Below are 16,856 nucleotides of genomic sequence, written 5' to 3'. Positions count from 1 at the left end.
AAAGATAAAAGCAAAAGCAATGTAGATGTCCCTGGGAGACAGACTGTCTCCTTGGGTGAATCTCCCTATGAGAATTTCCTTTGCAAATGTTTATCTGTGTAAATGACCAGTCACTCCTATGTCCTTACCTCATTCCCCCTCAGATGTTTTATAAGTGTGGTAGCTGTTCTGCATTATATGACCATTTTCACCATCAGGCTGTGGTTTTCTGTCTCCCTGTCTCTCTGTCTCTGTTGGGAGGGGCTCAGGAGGTGAGGAGGCAGCGCTGGGCCACCAACACCTCACCACACCCCCACATTTTACGTTGTGGACTCACAGTGATGAGTTGCTCCTTATTCCGTTCTCGTGCATACCTATACCAGTCTCCCACTGCTCCTCATCCCCTCTCCTCACTCGTCTCCCACAGGTTTTATTCTCCAGCCCATCCCACAAAGTTAGGGGTAGCAAATACTCAGAGTTGTAGTTGTACAATCAAAGGATGTAAAGCCCTTCCCTCAGGGGAAACTTCTAGGGCAAAAATCTGACTTGGAAGGAGAGATCAGCTCAAGGGCAGGATTTTCTCTATGGACATATTTTTTTTTCTTCGCTTAGTTCATATTCATTGAAACAATCATCTTAAATTTACACTTCATCTTTCTGATCATTTTGAATGGACACAGTAAGAGACCTATTAATCTTATAGGGTGTATCTGTTGGGGATATTTACTATAGCACCCAGACTACACTCTTCAGGACAGGTTAGTCCTTCCTAATCCCAGCAGGATCCTTATCCAGTTGCTTATGTTTGGGTCATAATGGAATTGGTTATGGTGCTTACCTGCCCTTTTTCAATGCCAGGGTAGCTCACAGCTATCCTGGGTCTATCCAGTATCTTGCTTTTGGGGTGCTAGAAACATAAGGCAGCTGAGGCTTCAGTCACAATCACAATCATCCTGTTGTTCGTGGATTGCCTCGAGCAGGTGCCAGTAATGGCTCCTTTGTCCTAGCCCTCAGATTTTAAAAAGTGCCATATTCAAGGCTCTTTTAGGGTTAGGAGAATGAGATCCATCATTGTTACTGGTATTTGGCATACTGGGTATGCTATGGGTCCTTTGCCAGACTCTGCCCTGTGGGCAGGTTACGTTCGGTAGCCTGACCGGTTGTCCAAAGTAAGAACGAGATAAGATGCTCCACTTCTGGGAGCAGGATGTTATAGTCTCTGGGTCTTGGTGGAGGATTCTGGGTGAAGGATCTGGGTGGAGGATACTCAGCCTCGATCCGAGCAGGCTTGGTGATCTCAGCCCCCGGACCGCATGTGTGTGTTAAGCTGAGGCTTAAGTCTCATAAATATGACAATGCCCAGGAGTAAATAGTACCTGTAGTCAATTAACTATGAAGTTACAAAAGCATAACGTTGTATTCCTTTGGCTCTATAAAGCTGATGGTGGGGGGCATGGCCATCCCGATCCTCCCAGCACAGTCTTCCCAACATGGGACTGAATTTGTCCTTGTCTAGGAGCAAAATGGATATTTGTCTAAAGTAAACTGCAGAGGACATAAAGAAAAGAGAAAGTCAAAATTTGACTTACAAATACAAAATCCAGAGATCTCTGAAGAATCTGACTTTACAATTGACAGGTTCTGGTTAGGGGAAATGGGTATTTAATGCATAGTGGAAGCAGAGCACCTGGAAGTTAAAGATGAATACTAAGGAAATGGGAGTGATTCAGCAGCATTGAGATAGCCATTATTCAGTAAGCCTAAGCTCCTTATAGCAGAGGAGAATTGATGGACCAATGTTAAACCTAAATTGTTTAGAACTCTAATCTAACAAGGGTAAAGGTTTTTTTTTTAAAGCAGTAAAGTTTTGGGTTTTCAGGAGTAAGGACATTTGCTCAGGGATCACCCTGGGTGTATAGGAGCACATTTACTTAGGACCGGAGTGAGTAAGTACAGTAAGTGAGTACAGTAAGTAAGTGAGTAAGTACACTCCTTACAGTGAGTAAGGACTTAACCAAGCAGTCGACCCAGGTTCCATCCTCTGCATTCCATATGGTCTGTACCAGAGTGATTCCTGAATGTTAAGTGAGGAGTAAGCCCTGAATCTGCCAGTTGTGGCCCCCAAACAAAAATCACACAAAGAAACACTTGTGTATACACACTTATATGCACGTATAATTAAGAAACATGCAAAATGGAGAAAGAACAATAGAGATTCAGAAGAAACTGTGACAAACTGTAGCAGGGAAGGATCAATAATAGGGGATTTTTAAGGACCAGTAATTTGACTCTTTAAATGTATCCCTCTAGAATTGTCTTTGCACATCATTTCCCCCCCTTTGGTAGTATTTGCCTTTTTTTGTATATTTTTCGCCACAGCCTACAGTGCTCAGTGTTTACTCTTATCTCTGAGCTCAGTGATCATTTGGCAAGAGTCAAGATAACATTTTTGTCTAGATATCATTGGTTCAATGTTTGGTGACAAATTCAGGATCAGGGGACTTCTCCTTATTCTCCTTAACCCCAGTCCCTCAGTGTGTGGCTGACCAATCCAGCATTTGCCTCTCCACTCCTTTATTCGGTTCCATGCCCCTTGCAGCACAGATTCACCTGGGTGGCAAAAAAAAGGTTCTCAGTGCCTAGATTCTGGCTCTTTAAGGCACCTTATGGAAACGGAAGTGATGTCATAAGTGATGTCATAAAATCATGGTTCATTTTCCATCCCTGACACAGATACTGGGGCTGTTGCTCACTTGGCAAAGGACAAGTAAATTTGTGCCCCATCCTGGAAGGGGGACTCTGAAGAAGGATTTAGTTTCAGGACTCGAGCAACCTCCTGTGAGTACCCCACGCGATGCCGTTTCCACACTATGAGCCGAGGGGCTGAGCCAGCGTGGGGGGCACTTTTGCGCTGGTTTTTCACTTGTTCCCCAACATCCAGGTGGATCCTGAGGTGTGGTGGAACTTTTAGTGGGACCCAGAGCTTTGGGGGTGCAGTGGGGGCTGTATCAGGGTTCAGGGGTGGCAGTTGTGAGTTTGTGATCCTGGGGGGCCTCTTTGGCCACGATCGTCTCCAGCTCCAGGATGGGGCAGTAGTGGGTGAATGCGGGAATCAGCCGGGGGCTTGGCCGTCCCAACCCTCCTAGCAGTCTCATGTTTAAACCATAGTCCCTATCCTCGCTTCTGTAAAATCTCCAGATTTGAGAGGCAGAGCTTCAGCCCCTCACTTAATGGCAGGAGATCCTTTGCTGGTCATCTTCATTGTCTGCCGTGATAACCTGGGTCATGCGGGGTATGTGGGGGGAAAGGGGGCCTGCAGGTGGCTGAGGTTTGCCAATGAAAATGTATTTGGGGGGCTATTTTTGATTCTTTGGATTTTTGGGGGGAGGGAGAGCACACCTGGAGATGCTTATGACTTACTATACCCTCTAAGGTTAGGAATTATCACTGGTGCTGCTGGGGGCTATATGGGATGCAGAGGATTGATCAGTTGATCTAGTCAAACGCCCAACTCACATTATTGCCTGTCGAACAATACTGGTGTATCTTTGTCCAGATCATGAATTTCACCTCCCTCACATCAAGCTGTAAAGCAGCCCTGACACTTCATCTCTCGGTGAGCAGGGTTTTTTAATGTTTATCTTTTGAAAGAAGATTCTTGTGTGTGGGTGGGGAGGGAGAGCTGTGTTCATGACTCACTCATGGTATTTTTGGAAGAAATTTACATAGGAAGGGGCAGAGCCAAAGTACAGCAAGTAGGATTATTGCCTTGCACACAGCCAACGCAAGTTCTGTGTCTTGAATCCCACTGCTGGGAGTGAAACGAGTTCAGAGCTAGGAATACTCCCTGAGCAATGCTAGTTCTGACGGAAAGAAGAAAAACGCACACACACACACCCACACAGACACATACACATGCACAGAGAAAACATGTGATCGCAGAAAAAGAGAATAATAAGAATTCATGGAAAATCGTTCAGAAAAACTTGGTTTTAAGGACCTGCTATTTGACTATATAAATGTTCTTCCCTCTTATTTTGCACATAGAATTCTGTTTGTTTCTTGTGCTTCGTATTTGCCTTCTTGTTGCAGTATTTTTGGTCATAATCTGCAGTACTTAGATCTTAATTTCTGACAGTTCATATTATGGTCCTTAGTAAAAGCCCTCACTATTTGAATTATTTTGCTATACAAACAAGTGTGCGATTTTCCAATGTATTCTTGCACAACAGGAGCAACTGTTGGCTGAGGCTCACGCAGATGTGCCGTTTCAGGGTTAGAGTAAATCAGGACCCATAAGGGCTCCAGTGGGACAGAGCAGGGCTGTGTCTCTGACCCAACTGTACCCAGAAGTGATCTTGGTCCCTGGGACGGAGTTCCCAGGCGCATGTTCTTGTCCCTTCTGCAAGAGAGTGGCTGAAGCTTTGTCCACTCCATGTCCCTGTGGCTGTCCCCATTGGAGAGCCACATCCAGGCTACAGTTCCCAGGGGCAAGCTCTGCTGCCAGCTGCAGGAGCACTAGTACTCGGGAGTACCGTAACTCAGAGTTAGCCCCTGGCTGGGCCTGTAGGGATTTTCTTGTGCAATCCAAGGAGGAATCCGGGGGTCAGAGTAGGCTGCCGTTTCCTCCCTTGTAGCCTGGGCCTGAGCTCCTATCCTGAAGTGCAGCACAGATGCCAACAAAATTTGCATCCCCAGCTGAGACAGGAGCGTCTGCCATTGTTTCCCTGAGGTGGGATTGTGAGGGTGTGGCTGGTCTGAGCTCAGGGGTGGGAGGAGGTGCTCCTCTCTAGTGCTCACTGTTCTGACTTCTCCAGTACTTTGCACAGGGCCTCCTGCTGATCCTCAGAACAACATGGCGGGAGAAGATGGTGACACGGATTCTGATAAACCGTCCAAAGGTAGGAGTAGAGGGACAGAATGGCATGAGGTAGTGCCAGGAGAGCCCGGGCTTCCTGGGCGATCTGTTTTGAGTTTCTTTTGGACGGATTCCAAGATGAGACTTCCGATCGAACGCCCCATGTTTGGCTTTGGGACCGACCCAGCGGTGCATGAGGAGTACTCAAAGTTCAGTGCTCAATGATCATTCCTGACTTGTGTAGGTGACCAATGGGGTGCTGGAGGACCAAAGATTTTGTCTTGGGTTTTCTGTTTTATTTCGGGTGGCAGAGCAAAGGATTCTTGCAATCATTCTTTGTGCTGCACTCTGGCATTGCCCCTAGCAGTGCTTGTGGGACCATATGGATTGGCGGGGATCACCAGTCCTACACACATTCGCCAGAACAGCTGTCCTGTTACGCCAAACTGCTGCTTCTTTTTCTTTTGCATTGTTTTTGTACTCAGCCATCCTCTTGACTCTGTGCTCTGGATTCTCAACTGATGGGCATCAGAACACCCTAGGGTGCGCTGGCCCCATTTGCGCACTAGCAACTACAGTCACTTGGGCTCCAGGACTTGCTTTTCCTGTTTTGTCCTTCCTGCTCTGGAGAGCCTCGCCTTCTCAGTCATACAGTCTTACGTTCACATAATGTTATGTGTGGATTTCTGTGCATGTCTCAGGCCCCTTTTATTTTCACTCTAAACTCCTGCTTCAATTTTCTGCAGAGGGAGTTATTTCTACTTACTGTGTCTGTTCTTTGAGTTGGAAAAAAAATTACACAGCTATGTGACCTGCCGTCGGTCTATTTTGCTTCTCCATCTTGCTGAAACGTTAGGTCGCTGCCTGGAAAATCCATCCACATGTCCAAATTGCAATCGGGTTGGGTAAATGTTAGAACCCAACCTGCAGATGTAGAATTTTATGGACAAGGAGACTCTCAGGCACAGCACAGTCATTGGAATCCTTCTCTGCTATTCTTTAGGGTAGCAGCCAGCCCAGGTGAAATTTTTCTGATCATGCACACTGTGACAAATGCTCGAGTGAGCAGTTATGCCCTCAGCCCCATGAGGATGCCAAGACAGGTGGGATACCTTCTGTGGGCGACCAGAAGGAAGTGAGCGCCCACACTGCAGGGATCGCTCCCCTGGGAAAAGCTTCTCGGAAACTGTTCTGCTCAGTCCATGGTTCCAGACTGCCCCAGGTGAGAAGTCCCTGGACTGTGGGAGAGGAGCACTGTTTATAGTGAGTCCAATTATGTACCCCACAAGATATGGAGGCTGGAATCGGACCCAGGTTACCCAAATGAAAGAAAGGACTCACAATCTTTGACTCTCCATACAGCCTCACCCTCACGCTGGAATGCTTCCTGAGTCAGACCTTCTGCACATAGCTCGATTTGTGGCCCCCATTCTTAGGCTCATTATTCCTGTGTTCATTAAAATTCTTCTTAACACATCCTACTTCTTCTGATGACTGTTATCTTCATCCCACACATTTGGAGATGCAAGAGTTGAATCTGGCCTCTGCCAACCACCTCCACGGAGAACAGAAGACGTGGTACTTCTCATGTGTATAGGAACTCCAAAACTCAGGATGGAAGATTGCACTCTCAGCAATGTGGGGTGCTATGATATGGGCACTTGGGGTCTTGAGACCTTTAAATCCGAGTTGTTTGGAGATATCATACTGCGGGTAGGCAAGCCTCTCCTGTGTCACACTGTTCGCTCTCGGGCAGCTGGCTCTGGAGCACAGCCCAATTGTGTCTCTCCATGCAGAGGGTTAGAGGGGCGAGCTCCAGGCAGCATAGACACCCGGACACATTTCACCAGTTTATTCTCTGACCTGAGGTCCAGCAGGGCTCTGCAGGGCTGGAAGTTGCTGGACTCTCATCCCCTCCAGCCCTTGGCGACTCGAATCCACCAGAGGCGGCCTCCTCTTGGAACATGTATCCCTCTACCCCCACTCCACCCCAACTGGTCCACACCTCCATTTCTGGCTAAACGATACAGGGAGGGTTCAGAGGCAGAGGTGAGGCAGCATCTGGAGTTGGGCTGAGGTGGGAGGGCACACAACTCGTCCAGGGGGCCCTACGTTGTCTGGAGTCCGACTTTGGCTCCCACACTCGGGGACCCCCCACCTGCCCTTCTCCCAGAAATTTCTGGGGAATCCAATAAGCAGTCTACCTGGAACAGGAGGGAATCCAGTGGTCAAAAAGGAGGTCCAGCAGCACCAGGTATTTGGGGGAACAGGATGGGAGGCAGGTTTAGGAGGGCTGTATCAGCTCTGAGCCTTAAAGTGTTTGTATGCGGTGCAGAGGTGCTAAACTTCCAGCTAAACTTCCACTGTGCACCCCCAAGAGAGGAGGGGGAGAGGCTTGGGGGTCCCCCGGGAGGCTGAAGAAGGAAGGAGATTCCTTTCGTCTGACCATGAATCAGTTGCAGGAGAAGGTAAATGGGGCGGCTAGAGGCCTCATCACCATTAGTGCCCCCGTGGGGGTGTCTCATCTGTACCCCCTTCACCTCCGTGACCACCGAGACTCTCAGCTATTGAAGCAGAGAGCCCCTGTTGGAAGCCGAACTTCTGGTCGGGCTGTCTGAATTCAGCAGCTGCCATATTGAGCAGCAACAGGATCCGTCCCTGGGAGCACTGAATGCCAGCAGGGTCTCTGCTGGCCCTCCCCAGAACTGTGGGGGTGTGGGCAGGGCTTGTCAGGGGCACGGCTAGCGTGTGCGGGGACCCCCATGCGTGCTCCCACCGCCTGCTCCACGGATCCACCAGTGGTTCTGGGGGACTGGAGTGCAGCCACCACCATCTGGTTGAGCCCAGCTCCTAGCCCACAGACCCCCGCAAGTGCAGCTCTTGGCCCTGGCCCCCAGTGGCCTCAGTCTGGTAGCAGAGTTCTGGCACAGGCAGGCAAAGGTCTGCCGTCAGCAGGGACAGAAAGGTGAGCTGCACGCGGAAATAACCCTTTAGTGTGTAACAAATATTTTGTGATGTCAGTTTATAAGGGAAAGTCTATGCCAGGGTTCCGGCATTTAAACTTGATGTGTATGTTAACATGTACTTTTTTGGATTTTCTAGCGAAAGCCAGGAGGAATGTTAATTAAAAGGCAAAAAAATCCCCTGTGCTCAGGGCTGTCAAGGCTCACCACTGCCTCATTCTCTGCAGTTATTCTGGCTTGACTTTCTTTTTGCTTTTTGGTTCACGCCCAGCGATGCTCAGGGGTTAGTCCTGCCTCTACAATCAGTAATTACTCCTGGTGGTTTCTTGGTACCATATGGTATGGCAGGGATTGAAACTGGACTGGCCCCATGCAAGGAAAAGTCCTCCCCCTGGACTATCACTCCAACCCCTGTGAATTGGCTTGAGGCCCTTGGTTTGTGGGATTATAGCAGAGAAACAGCCACACCTTCGTTCTTCAGGGTCTCCTGATTCATATTCTTTGAGCCACACCCAGCTGAGTCCTACTCCTTGCTCTCAGCTGAGTCATCCCTACCTCAGGGACTCAGGATCATTATGGGGTCCTGTGGTTGACATCCAGGTTGGCTGTCAGTGACCAGCTTCATCCCCCATGCCATCTCTGCCTGCCATGTGTTGAGGTACTGGTTAGCATTGTGTAAGTATAGAGGATAAATGTTTCAGAACGTGTTGTCTCAGTCAAATGGCCCTGTCAAGGTTGTTTAATGGAGTGCCGTGAAGACAGTTTGTTTTTAAATTTTAAACTTTGTTTTTCCCGTCTTTTTGGGTCATATCCTGAAATACTCAGATATTACTCCTGGTGGTACTCCGGGAACCCTGTTAAACCTGGTGCAACTCAAATGTCCTGTCTGTTGTACCTACTCTTGGCCCCTATTGAAACAGTTTAAATGAACATTCCTGTGTTTAGAAAGACATGGAAAGATGGAAGCGGCCCCTTGAATGAAATGTGAGACAAATGCCTGGAATATTGGACAGCTCCCCATATCCCAGCAGGCCGTTCCATTTACCTATTATTACTCACAAGGTTGGTCACGTTCCTGGATTCCCACCCCCCAAGTTCAATAATATTACAGAAAAAAGTAAGTGTTGTATTTAGAATTAGCAAAGTCCCCTCAATGTAGTAGTCACTAGAATGATAAAAAGGATTCGGATCTGCTTAAAGGACAAAAAAGGCTCCAAGGTGACCAAAATTGCTTGCTGCCCACTAGCCTCCATTTTTAGGGTCAGAATATATGATGTTGTTGGTGCAAACGGGCAGTGTTCAGGGCCTACTCCTGGCTTTACACGTAGATGGGGCTCAGGAGACCATTTGAAATTCTGAGGGTTGAACCCAGATTGACCACATGCAAGGCAAATGCCGCAAGCGCCCAAGCCACTGTACTACACTCTTGCCCAATACTGTGGTTTTAAAATGTGCTTCTGAAATTGTTTTCCTTGTAGGCAAGAGTCCGCTGGTTTGGTGTTTTCAAGGGGTAGTGTGTTGACCAGACAGTGCTCTCTGATGTTCTTACCAGCCTCTCCTCCTGTTCCAGTGTCTGTCCAGCTCTCTGGGCTGTTGCTAGGCCAGTTCTTCTCTGAATCTCCAGGGCTGGCTTTCCAGTGACTGCTTTCACCCCTTCTTGATTACTTCCCCAAGAAACTCAGCATCCAGTGAATTGTACTAACCTTCCTGTTTTACCTTGAATCATCCAAGCTGCATTTTTCCTGATGGACTGTGTGTGAGAGCATTGGGTCATTGTTTGACTGACCATTACAGGATCAGGGGTATTCTTATCCCCACCCTCCCACTGTGTGACCCACCACTCCACAGCCACCTCTGCACACCTTTATCCAGTCCATTTCCCTTGAAACACAGATTCATCTGGGTGGGCAAAAAGGGTCTCTGCATCTGGACCAGGGCCCTTTAAGGCTCAGGTTCCAGCAGCAGTGGAAGTGGCGTTCCAGGCCAGGGACCTTCAGATCTTTTTTTCTCTTCCCATTGTGGTTGCCTGATCAGGCCACTATTGGTCTGTTGGTAGAGGAGGAAATGGCGACCCTTCGTGGAAGGAGGACTGTGAAGACCTATTTTTTGTCAGGACGCGAGTGGCGGTCCATTAGCGCCCAGTGCCTCCCGTTCTCCGAACTGTGAGTTCCGGGCCACTCCAGCTGCAGAGTCCCTTTTGTCCTTATTTTTCTGTCATTTCTGATATCAGCCATTTCCTGAGTCATGAGAGATGCTTTAGGGGAACCCAGAGGTTTTAGGGGGTGCAGGGGTTGTGGTGTGTGTGGGTGATCATGTGGGTCCCCTTTGGCCACCATCACCTTCTGCTCCATGAATGGTTAGCAGCAGGTGGGCGTGGGGCTGAGCGCAGGGTCTGAGCTCGGGGCCTGCGGGACCTGCAGAGGGCAGGACTTGACTCTCCTGACCCTCCCAGCATGGGAATTTGCTCTGCCCCGTTTCAGAGCACTTGTCCCTGGCATCACTCACTCGTGTAGAACTTTAAGATTCACTTCAAAGGGCAGGGTCCCAGCCTCCCTGTTGTTGTCTGTCCTTTGACTGTCATGAAATGGCAAGACCAGATGATGGTTTAATCCCTGCCAGAGGCTGGGTTTTGCAAATGACACTTTTTCAGTATCATTTTTTTGATTTGGCTTGTGTACCACATCCAGAGTTGCTCAGGGTCTACTTTTTTTTTTCTTTTTGGGTCACACCTGGCAATGAAAAGGGATTACTTCTGTCTCTGGAGTCAGGAGTTCCTCCTGGCAGTGCTCATGGTACCCTATGGGTTGCTGGGAATCAAACCTAGGCAGGCAGCATGCAAGAGAAACATCCTACCTGATATGTTATTTCTCCAGCCCCACTCAGGGTTTGGAAACTGCCTCCTGGGTTTTCCTGGTAGATGAGTGTTCACTGCTCGCGTGTTGGCAATCATAGACTGTTGACTAGACAGTGTTCTCTGATGTACTTACGAGCCTTTGCGCCTGTTCCAGCATCTCTCCAGCTCACTGGGCTGCTACTAGGCTAGTTTCTCTCAGCTCTTGTACTGGCTTCGAGTCACTGCTTTCACCCTACCTTGATGGATGATTTCCTGGAGAAGCTCATTGTCCCGTGCCCCACCTGCTCCCTATCTGCCTCTTTTGTTTTGAATGAACCCCCTTTGCTTTTTTCCTGATGGACTGTGTGTGAGAGCATTGGCTCATATTTGCCCAGTAGGACTTCTTACCTCTCACTAGCCCTCCACTGTGTCACCGGCCAGTACAGCAGCTGCCTCCATCCCTTTATGTGAGCCCATCCCCCTTGTGCCACAGATCCAATTGGATGGGCATAATGGTTCTCTCCACATCTGGAGTCTGGCTCTTTAAGGCTGCTTGTGGTAGCAGAAGTGACATCACAGGGGTCCCTTCCTGGTGCTTCTATTCCTGGAAACTGGGTCAGTGTCATTGTTCAGTGGGTAAAGGACAGAGTAGGGCCCCTGGGAGAAAGTGGGACTCTGAAGGCCAACATTGTGGCAGAATGGGGACAGGTTCCCGTGAGCGCCTGGCAGTTCCCTGTGTCCACACTGAGCTGCGGGTCCTCGCCAGGTTGGGGGCAATTTTCCACTTATTTTTCACTTGTTCCCTGATACCAGGTGGTTCCTGAGGTGCGGTGGATCTTTGACAGGGTGAAGGGAGGAGGATGTGAGTGAGTGATTCTGGGGGGCTCCTGCAGCCACAATCGTCTCCAGCTCTGTGATGGAGCACCAGTGGGTGGGTACGAGGCTGAGCAAGGGGGCTGTGGGCCTTGTTGGTTAGGGACCTGCCGAGGTCAGGGGCTTGGTCATCCTGATCTCCAGCTGACCTACGTTGGGACCTTGGCCCCACACTCTCTGCTGTAAAATCTCCAGATTCACTTTGGGCAGAGTCGCAGCACCCGCAATGCCAAGAGACCCTGTTACTGTCCAGCTTTTTCAATCGCTTCCCTGGTATGATTGGGCCATCCGGAGCAGTGGATCCGCAGGTGACGGGGGTTTTAGTTTCTTTTGGGGGCTATTTTTGGTGTGGGGAATGGAGGGTTCTGCATTCTCTAAGATACCCTGAGGGCTTCCTCTGGCTCCTAGCTCAAGTATTCTTCCTGGAGTGCTCTAGGGGCCATAGGGATGCGTAGGGATGCAGAGGATTGAGTAGTGTCAACAAGGAAAAAATCTTGCTAGATTTACTGTCTGCCAGAACAGGAATTTGTCCTTCTTCACATCAAGTTGCAAAGCCCTATCTAGAGCCCTGTTTATCGAGGTGAGGTCTGGGGATAAGGGTGTGTGTGTGAGTGTGTATGTGTGTGTGTAGAAATTGGGTTCTTTTAAGAGGAGAAGGGCTGTCCCCATGATAGAGCCACATTCTGGGCTATGGTTGTGAGGGGGCAGCCCTGCTGCCAGCCTGCAGGGTGCGCTGAGTCATGTGATCTGGCCTCTGAGTCAGCCTTTGGCTGTGCCTGTGAAAGCCTTCTGTCTGATCCAGGGAGGAGTCCTCAGGCCAAGACAGGGCTGAGTTTTCTCCTTTGTAACCAAGCCCAGAGCTTGTGCCGTGAAAGGCAACACAGATGCCAACCCATTTTGCTTCTCCTGGGGAGACAGAAGCATTAGGCAGTATCCCCCAGGAGGGTCTGTGAGCCAGTGCCCGAGGATGTGGCTGGTCAGGATTGGGGGTTGTGCTCCTCTCCAGTGCTCAGTGCTCTGACTCCTCCTTCAGGTCTCTGATCCTTGGGAAAATCAGAGGCAGGAGAAGGTGGTGACATGCCATCAGATACCCATCCCTAGGTGGGAGGAGAGTGACAAGAGAAGGTGATGCAGTGACAGGAGCGCTCAGTCTTCTTGGACCAAATGTCTCTGAGTTGTTTCAGGAAGGATCCTGCATTGTGCCTCCTTGTCAGAGGGCCCGGGTCTTTCTGTATGTGGCCATGTTTGTTTCAGTTTTGTTGTTTTTGGCTTTTGAACCACACCCGGATTAAAGAGTACTCATACCTTAGTGCTTAAGGATGACTCTTGACATGTCTCAGGAGCCATATGGGGTGCTGGGGGTCAAACGATTGCGTCTGGGTATTTGGTTTTATTTGGAGGGCTACACCCAGTGATTCTGGGGATTATTCTTGGCCCTGCACTCTGGCCTTACACCTGACAGTGCTTGGGGGACCATATGGGAAGATTGGGTTCACAGCCCGACCTTTTTTTTTATTACTCCAAACTGCTGCTTTATTTTCTTTCCTGTTTATTTTTGTGCCACAGTGGTGGTGCCCAGGCCTTCTTGGCTCTGTGCTCTGGATTCCCACCTGATGCACATCATGGGTCCCCTAGGATGTGCTGGCTCTGTTTTCGCCCTAGCAGCTATGGTGGCTCGGATCCCAGGACATGGGTTTCCCCTATTTGGTCCTTTCTGCTCTGGAGAGCCTTGCCTGCTCGGTCACACAGTCCTGCATTCACTCGCTTCTCTGTTTTCAGTTCTGGGCATGTGCTGTCTTTTTGAGTCACACCTAGAAATACTCATGGATTACTCCTAGTGTTGCTCTGGAACCCTGTTAAAGGTACTGCAAGAGAACTGTCCTCCCTGCTGTCCTGTCTCTTTGACCCCCTACTCGAAACAGTTTAAGTGAACTTTACAGTGTGTAGAAAGATGTTTGAAAGGATGGAAGGGGATCCTTGATTCAAATATCTGACAAATGTTGGGAATATGGGTCAGTTCCGCACATCCCAACACTCCTCAGGCTCCCCACATCCCAGCAGGCCCTTCCATTTTCCTGTGATTACTCACAAGGTTTGTCGGTTCCTCGATCCCACCCGTCAGTTCAATAATATCAGAGAAATAAAATAAGTATTCTATTTGGAATTAGGAAAGTTCCATCAATCTCGTAGTCACCCCAATGATAAAAAGGATTCAGTTCTGTTTAAAGGCCATAAAAGGCTCCAAAGTGACCGGAATGTTTTGCTGCCTATTATCCTTCATTCTTAGGGTCGGAATATACTCTAGGTTTTTATGTCTAGATACGTGTACGTAGATATAAATTTGATATATATTTAATTTCTATGATATGCATTATGTATTATACAAATACCCCATGTATTATATATATGTGTGTCAAAAAAAAAAAAAACTGTCCTCCTGTTGTTCATGTATTTTGCTCTAGCAGGCCCAGTAATGTCACATTTTGAGACTTCTTGTTACTGTGTTTGGCATATCGAATACGCCGCAGGTAGCTTGCTAGGCTTTGCTGTGCAGGTGAGATACACTCGGTAGCTTGCCTAGCTCTCCGAGAGCGACAGAGGAATTGAACTCGGGTATGCTATGTTGGATGCTTGCAAGGGAAATGCTCTACCCACTGTGCTATCGCTATGTTTGTTGGTGGTACACACCTGGCTGCCGCAGACTGGCTCGGTCGAAGACCACCAGGCTGAGGGAAAAACAGGGGAGAAGGTCTGCAGGAAAGCAGGAGATTCGACGCGATGGACAGACAGACACCAACACAAGAGAGGTTGAGTGCTGCTGCGAGTTTATTGAGCCCAGAGTTCCTCTTATTATACAGTTACAGAACAAAGAACCAGGGGTCCTTATCAGACATTATGTTAGTCTCTTCATAAGTTCCCAAAATCGGTACAGAGGCATCTGCTGCAAATCTTTACATAGGTCTTTCATGTTCAAGGGTGTTTAACCACAATCCAATTTACAGAGTTCTTTATCCTTTTCTTTCCCAATACAAGTTCTGCTTTATTTTTTAACCAGGTCAGTACATTAAAGAGACAGGGAAGGTCATTAGGTTACCAAACTGTGTTTAGCATTATCACTTTAATGAATTAAGGGGTGCACCTGCAGGGGCTGACGTCTGCAGTGTACGTGCAGGGGTTTGATGTTCACAAAAGAGGGCATAGGGGTCCTTCAACATCCCCTCTCTCCCACACGTAGGCCTGCTGTTTGTTCATTAATGACTGCGTTGTAAGCTGAGGCTGGCACTCTTCCAAGGATAACTTTCAGTGGCCTTGACTGGCTCTGCTTTTGCCTAGCTTCAAAATGAACTCTGACTTTATTTAAAACCTCTTTTCCATGAGCTAAGGTAACTGACAATAAAGTAATTTAAACTGCAACTACAGCACCTCTTCTTATAAGTCTTAACCCAGTCTTATATTCCTATATTCCTATTGTCCTAAGACCATGAACTTATTTCCCTACATTTCTGTGGTTAGTGATTATGTTTTCTGCAGTAGTCGATACTTAAGCTAAAAGTAAGACTGGCAGGCAAATATTAAAAAGCTCCATTTGGGAGGCTAGAGAACCGCATACCAGAAGCGTCATGGGCGCTTGTTAGGCCCAGGCAAACAAGGGGGGCTGCCAGAGGCATAGACCCATGGGCCGCGAACCTCCCATTCCCAGGAACCTGAGGCCTGCCCAGGTTCCCCCGTAACATATTGCTACGCGGGCGACACAGTTGACGGCGTGGCACCTGGCACTGCGGAGAGCTTTGTCCTTGATTTTCACTTTGACGGTGCTCAGGGGTCCATTTGGACTTATGAGGATTGAACCCAGATTGACCACATACAAAGCAAATGCCCACCCCGCTGTGCTACCTCTCTTGTCCATACTCTGGATTTGAAAGTGTGTTTCTGAAACTGCCTCCTGTGTTTTTTCTTGTAGGCAATATTCCACTGGTCAGGCATTTTCAAGAGGTAGCATGTTGGATGGACAGTGCTCTCTTATGGTCTTAACAGGCTTTCCCCCTTTCCAGTGTCCGTCCAGTTGACTGGGCTGATGCTAGGCCAGTTCTTCTCTGCATCTCCAGGGCTGGCTTCAGAGTCACTGCCTTCACCCCATCTTTATTACTTCCTCATGAAACTCATTGTCACCTGCCTGTTTGACCTTGAATCAACCCACATGTTTTTTTTTTTTTTTCTGATGGACTGTTTGTGAGAGCATCGTTTCAATGTTTGACTAACTGGTACAGGATCAGGGCTCTTGTCCTTACCCCAGCGCCCCACTGTGTGACCCATCACTCCAGCAGCTGCCTCTCCACTACTTTATCCAGTCCAGCCCCCTTAAAGCACCAATTTACCTAGATGGGGACAGAGTGTCTCTCTGCATCTGGACCATGGCCCTTTAAGGATCCTGGCGGGTGCGGAAGTGATGTCACAGAACTGGTACTTTCAGCATCCTTTCTTTTCTAGTTGTGGTTGCTTGGCTCAGGCTGCTATTAGTCTCGTGGGTAGAGGAGGTATTGGCGGCTCCTCTGACGGGGACTGTGGAGGCTGATTTTGTGGAAGGAGACTAGAGGCCTCCCAGTTGCCTGCAATGTGAGTGGCAGAGCTGGGCCAGCTTTAGGGCGCTTTCTCCCTTGTTTTTCACTCGTTCCTGACATCCAGGCGGTTCCTGAGGTATAGCAAAGGCTTTAGGGGGACCCAGAGGCTTTGGGCAGTGCAGCAGGAGCTGTGCCGGAGTGCAGGGTTCGCACGTGTGAGCAAATGATCGTGGGAGGGTCCCCTTAGCCAGGATCTCCTCCTGCTCCGGAAAGGCTCAGAGGTGGGTGGGTGTTGGGCTGAGGGACCTGCACAGGGCGGGGCTTAGCCCTCTCAAACCTTCCAGCACTGGGCTGAGCTTGCCTCTTTCCAGAGACTTTGGCCCTGGCTTCACTAGTGTAGAACCTTCAGATTCACTTCAAAGGGCAGGCCCCCAGCCCCCCTGCAGCAGGAAACCCAGTTCTCCTCTGTGATTTGATTGGCTGTTGTGGTGGGAAAACGCCACCCAGTGACTCATTCCCTGTGAATGGGTGAGGTTTGCAAGTTGAAACTTTTTCTTTTCTCTCTTCTCTTCTCTTCTCTTCTCTTCTCTTCTCTTCTCTTCTCTTCTCTTCTCTTCTCTTCTCTTCTCTTCTCTTCTCTTCTCTTCCTTCCTTTCTTTCTTTCTTTGCTGCCCCCCCTTGTTCGTCGATTTGCTCGAGCGAGCCCAGTAATGTCTCCGTTGGAGACTTTGTTGTTACTGTGTTTGGCATATCGAATACATCACAGGTAGCTTGCCAGGCTCAGCCGTGCG

The sequence above is a fragment of the Sorex fumeus genome, unplaced genomic scaffold, assembly GCF_029834395.1.
Source record: "Sorex fumeus unplaced genomic scaffold, SorFum_2.1 ptg000040l, whole genome shotgun sequence".
Lineage (NCBI taxonomy): Eukaryota > Metazoa > Chordata > Mammalia > Eulipotyphla > Soricidae > Sorex > Sorex fumeus.
This window is presented reverse-complemented; position numbering follows the sequence as displayed.